The sequence below is a fragment of the Euprymna scolopes genome, chromosome 10 (assembly GCF_053919585.1).
Source record: "Euprymna scolopes isolate OS-2025 chromosome 10, ASM5391958v1, whole genome shotgun sequence".
NCBI classification, from domain to species: Eukaryota; Metazoa; Mollusca; class Cephalopoda; order Sepiida; family Sepiolidae; genus Euprymna; species Euprymna scolopes.
In genome coordinates this window covers 154,367,937-154,374,501 of record NC_136491.1, presented here as the reverse complement: position 1 = coordinate 154,374,501, position 6,565 = coordinate 154,367,937, and positions in this window count along the sequence as shown.

The window sequence follows — 6,565 nt, the reverse complement described above, 5'->3', positions numbered from 1 at the left end:
TTCACGTTACACTTGAACTTCTGCACGTCAGTACTGTTGGGGAAGCAGGGACCTGGAATGGAATTCCAGAGTCTTGCGGTTCTGGGGAAGAAACTATTGGAGTAAAAAGATCTTTTACATCTAGGGACCTCTACAGTGTGGGGGTGGGATCTAGTAGCCTGTCGGGTTTGTCGAGGGTGCTCGCGTCGTGGGGGCACAAGTGATTGCAGTTCATCAGAGCATTCACCACTAAAATACTTGTAGAAAAGGCAGAGGGATGCAACATTTCGTCGATGGGACAGAGGCTGAAGCTTAGATGCCAGTTCAGGGCCTATCAGGTTTGCGACTCTCTTTTGAACCTTGTCAAGGAGCGAGAGACTAGTAGCAGATGCACCAGCCCAGATGTGGCAGCAATACTCTATACATGGGCGAATGGTGGCCTTATAGAGGTACAGGATACTTTCGGGTGTTAGTAGTTTTCTAGCACGGTAGAGAGAGCCTACCTTTCTTGCAGCGGCCCTGGCAATGCCTTCAATGTAATTGTTCCAACTCATGTTTCCTGTGAGCGTTAGGCCAAGGAGTTTGAAAGATGGACTCTCAGATAAAGAGTCGTTGGCCATTGCTATTGGTGGTAGAGAGGGTTTCTTGTAATTATTGAATGAAACTAGTTTAGTCTTGGCAGCATTGAACGCGACCAACCACTTTTGTCCCCATTCCACTACAGATTGGAGGTCTTCCTCTAGTGTTTCTGCCATTTCTTTAGAAATGTGTTCATTCGTCTTCCTGTCGTGTCTGCCATAGAGTGTAGTGTCATCAGCATATATACCCATCTCAGAGGCAATGTTGTCGGGGAGGTCATTTATGAATATCAGGAACAATAGAGGTCCAAGGATAGAACCCTGGGGCACTCCCGCATTTATATCATATTGTTTAGATGTGCGACCGTCGAGGACTACCTGGATTTTTCTCTTATCTAAGAAGGATTTAATTATGTTAAGTATTCTACCAGTGATACCGTATGATCTGATTTTACTGAGGAGACCCTCATGCCATACCCTGTCAAAAGCCTTAGATATATCTAGAGCTACCGCTCTGTCTTCCCCCGCTTTGTCCAGTGATTGGTATATACGTTCAGAGATCACGGTGAGGATGTCTGCTGTGGAACGGGCTTGTCTAAATCCATATTGTTTGTCAGTCAGTAGTTTAGCATCTGTAAGATGATATATTGATGTTGGCATTCTGCAAAAGTATTTATCTAAGTGAGCAGGGACGCTCGGCGTAACCCAATCGTAAAATACGCTTAAATATGATATTTTAAGTAAATTCTTGGTACAGCAAAATGGAAGGAGAAATTTCAGAGGAAACATAATTTAATTTAAATACCAAAGAAACAAAAAAAAAAAAACGGGCAGGTGGAATTATTAAAATTTCCTTAAGACCTTATCGTCTGACCCTCTAAGAGGAAACGTCAGAATGATAAATTAAAAGCTAAGAATCGAATGAGGAAAGAGGGGAATTTGGTTTCAGTTGGAAGACCAGTGAGAAAAATAAAAAAAAATTTTTCTTTGCAACTTGCATCCATCGTTACAATTTACTATGGGGGTCAATTTACTATGAGGCTCTCTCCCATTCCTCGATGTTCGTGTTTCTAAAGTTGGTTCTACGTTTGAGACCTCTGTATACAGAAAACCTACATTTACAGGGCTCTATCTTAATTGGTTTTCCTTTGCCCCTTAGTCTAGAAAAATAAACCTCATTAGCTCTCTTACACATCGTGCACTTATGATTTGTTCACCAAACCGTCTTGATGCGGAACTTGGTAAAATCACAAATATTTTTCTTAGCAATGGATATCCCATAAATATAATAAAAACTACTATTGAACGTAAAATTGCTACATTTAATAGTGTTAAACGTATTGGTCCATCACGTTGTCCCATTTATTTAAAATTACCATGGTTAGGTCCTGTTGGCCTTCATATTGTTGAAAGGATTTCTTCTGCTACGTTGTTTTCCAGCTACTATGCTTAGAGTAGTTTACACAACTCGAACCTTTTTCTCATTTTTTCGTAAAGATGTTTTGCCAACCATTCAAAAGAATTCTGTTGTTTATAAATTTGTTTGTCAGTGTGGAGCTGACTACGTTGGCAAAACATCCCAAAGATTGGAAATGAGAATATCCCAACACATCCCTCGGGATATTCGATTACACCAGGTTTCGAGAACATCCGGGCACTCCCAAACTCATGAGTCCGCCATCGGTAATCACCTGATTAGTATAAATGGGTGTTCTGACCAATATTCCGATGAGTGGTTTTCTGTTTTATACAGTGCTAAGTCGAACTATCATCTCAATATCATTGAGGCGTTAGTCATTAATAACTCTCGACCTAGCCTATGTAGACAAAAGATTTTGAAACATCAGTTGGAAATATTTACTGATTTAAAACCACCTGAACAGTGAGATTATATATATATATTTTTCTCACTGGTCTTCCAACTGAAACCAAATTCCCCTCTTTCCTCATTCGATTCTTAGCTTTTAATTTATCACTCTGACGTTTCCTCTTAGAGGGTCAGACGATAAGGCCTTAAGGAAATATACATATATATATATATATATATATATATATATATATATATATATATAACTTGAGTTCCTTCAACTATTATCGAAACGGAAGCCAAAATTTATGAAGAATTCTTGGTAAAATTATTTATTACAAGAAAGTGAAGGTCATAACAATTAAACGACAGTGATTCGAAAGAAAAAAGATATAAACCTGACACACAAAGTAACACACTCGCTATCGTATTATCATATAGACGAGAACTCAAACTATAATATTGGCCTAGACTGATCAAAGGTTACATTGACGAGGATGACCATGAAACACCCGCCCCAATTTTTTTATTTTCTTGTGCCTATTTTTTTTTTGTTTAGTAAATCTTTAGCAAAATAATAAATACATTCATACAGGTGGATTACAGATCTATTACTCCCTCAATAATAATGGATTATTTTCCCATAAATTATAAGCGTTCGTGAAAGCGACAAGAAGGAAGCAGAACCTGTTATATAGATATTATAAAGATTCTGAAGAAATAAAAACAAAATGACCAGAGCCATGGCATGAACCTTGTTCGTTTTGATTATTACCGGTCTGCAAAGTCACACGAATTGCCTTTAATGAATCTGAATTAAACAAAAGCTAACCCACCTTATCAACCCTTACACTTAAAAGCTATGTTCCAAAATTCATGATGATCGAATATTTAGTTTAGAAATCCAATCTATAACAAATGCATAATGAACTGGATGTGTGTATGAACAGCACACCCGAAAAATCGAAAGGGGAGAATCAATAATTCGGACCGGCAATAATTGATCACTACTTTTTATAGATTCAATATCGATCGGCATTACTTGTGCAGAGAGACACGTTCATCGATTGTTTACGTCTATACTTAGTGGGAAATTAGTCGATTTGATTTCAAATATCAGTTCAGCAGCATTCTCAGCGTTGTCATCATGGAGACACACAGAAAAATGAAAAAAAGTACAAAAACAAATTTCATTCATCAACGTTTCATCCTTAATTCAAGAATTTATCAGGATTTATTGAGTTGGGAAAATAAAATACTAGTACAATATTTGAACATATTTAAACAAAAAAAGATTTGGTTATTTATTTATTTGCGGACGGTTATCCTCGGCTTCATAGTTGTTGTTATCGTCTCAAAGGATTCTAATAAAAATTAATATACATTACCATGCAGCATGGACCCGACGATGGAAGACAAGACAAGAACGAACACTTGGGTTTATAAGACCAAAAAATCAAACTTGATCGCCCTTCCTGGCCAGTGGCTCAGTAGATAGAGGCTTTTGGGTCTCTACGGTTCCAGGTGAGCATTGTCTGAAAATAGCGGTTTCAATCCTACCCAAAGCAGCAGTAGGACTACAACTATGGAAGACAGTAATTACTGAATATAAAATTAAGAGACTCATCATTTCTATCCTTTCGCCAGAAGAATAGTTGGCCGAAACGTAATAAAACAACAACAAATTATTAAATAAATATACAATTTTCTCATTTCAAAGGATTTCAATAAAAAAAAAATAATATAAGTTTTTATTTTTCTCTGAATGAATCGTTAGAATTCAAAATATGTAATGACTTTATGACAGGGAATGAGTGATTTTTGTCTTTTTCAAATAACGCATAGACATTTGAATTCAAAACATGTTGTGCGGTTTTGATGTAAAAAGGGGGTTGTTCTTTTATTTTGATTCAAACTATTTGGTGCGTTTATGAAATAGAATGAGTTTAATTGTCTAATAATTTTGGTTTTTCCTTTTCTATCGCGTTTAAATATTACTTGCATAATTTTTATCATACATTCATTCATTCAAGTGATGTTCTGCTGTATTCAGACATTGACGGCTATGACTCTCAATCGTATCTCTGTCTGTCTGTCTGTCTGTCTGTCTCTCTCTCTCTCTCTCTCTCTGTCTCTCTCTCGAGGACAGAAAGATTCTATTTAGTATACCATTTTTATTTTTTCCATTTTTCTTACAAACATGTTTGTGTTTGAATGAAAAATAAAAGTCCCATATGTATCTTTTGCGAGCGTTTTCATCATTCTTCCGCATCGTCAGAAACTGTGTGATATACATGGTGAAATGAGGCGGACACTTGAAAAGTTTTTATATAAGCCGCATAATATCAGCAAATTACTTTGTTCAAGTATGAAGGAACACTGGCGCTTCCGGTGCTGAGGTCAGCTACTGAGTCATTTAGTATAAGAAAGTGGCTGGGGTCTTACTATAAGCAATTTAAAACGTTTGTCTTGTGTGAAAAATGACAGCATTAATTCTAGATTTAGGATATATATATATATATATATATATATATATATATATATATAGTTTATTTTTATCGCTTATAAATTTAGATTTGTTATTGTTGTTTTTTCAAGCGATACATACGGTTAATATTGGCTCCGCCTCGAAGCTCAATGAATGAGCTTCGAGGCGGAGCCAATATTAACCGTATGTATCGCTTGAAAAAACAACAATAACAAATCTAAATTTATAAGCGATAAAAATAAACAGTATAATTAATCTGGGGTTTCTGGCCTAACGGTAAAGGTACCGGACTGTGGTAAACATGGTCTGAGGTTCGATCCCTAGAAACAGTTGAACTACGCTGTCGAGAGGTAACGACCTCGAAACACCCGTGTACGTAGATTACTGTTTTAAAAATAATAAATAAATAAAAATGTTATATACGTCCAAGCAAATTAAAAAGGGCGACTTTCTAAGTAAATAAAAAAAAAATGAGCTTCGAGGCGGAGCCAATATTAACGTATGTATCGCTTGAAAAAACAACAATAACAAATCTCTCTCTCTCTATATATATATAAATGACTTTCAGTTTTCTTTTTATATTTGGTTCTTAGGGGATTATCTTTGTATTTTAGACTATGTACGGTTTGACTTCAAAGAGAGACAGTTCTGTGTTTTGTAGATGTAAGTTTGCGCAAAAGTCGACATTCTGCATGGTTAAGCGGCAGTATAGTGTCGTGGTTGTGTAACCGACATAACTATTGGTTTCTGGATTGTTGTAGGAGTTGCACTCTGACATGCTGCATTTAAAACTATAGATCACGTTGGAGATTTCTAATGATTTTAGGATTGCAGAAGCATTGTGTTTTACAACTAGGTTTTGGGTCTTAATTTTTTTTATTGTAAATAAGTCTCATTATATTGTTGTTGTCAGTTGGGAACACGTATCTATGTACATCTATAGCCTTTTCTAATTTAAATTTACAATGCATTTGATTGCAGTAGAATATATTAATGGAATGCTAGTTGGGGTTCTGTGTGATATTACTACTTGTGGTGGTATCTTTTAAGTTCTGCAGCATTAATGTTATGTGTTGGTCTACGATATGATTGGGCAATCCGTTGTTCATATGTTCTTCTATATATATATATATATAAAGTAATAGCGGTCGTGTGTGTGTGTGTGTGTGTGTGTGTGTGTGTGCGTGCCTGTGTGTACACCTTTCCTACAGCATAAACCACTCGATCGTTAATGATTAAACCTGGCATGATGATGGTCTCCCACCAAAGAATGGATCACACCGTAAAGGTCAAGGTCATAACCTCTATGTATAGATACTCTCCTACAGCCTACTGACCATTACCATACCTGACGTAATGATAGTCTTTGACCTAATGATGGTACATACTATTTTTCAAGGTCAAAGGTTAAGTCATACTTGGTGTGGCCTTTACAACATCCGCATACTGCAAGGGTGACCGCGAAGTGGATATCCGAGTGTACGGCAAAGTCCCGCGCAAAGCGACGGTATCTTTGCTCATGTCTAATACTTTTTAGTTTAAAGTGTAGTAATTTGTTAGAGGAGGAGATTAGGTTAATGCTATTAAAAGCACTTTTTACTATTTTGTAACGGGGAGGGCAAAAAGAATTAAGGCTAGTAGTTTTTTTTTGTAGCAGGAGGTGTTGAAATATATTATCGCTAAATCGTGAATCCACAACTGCACAAAATAATA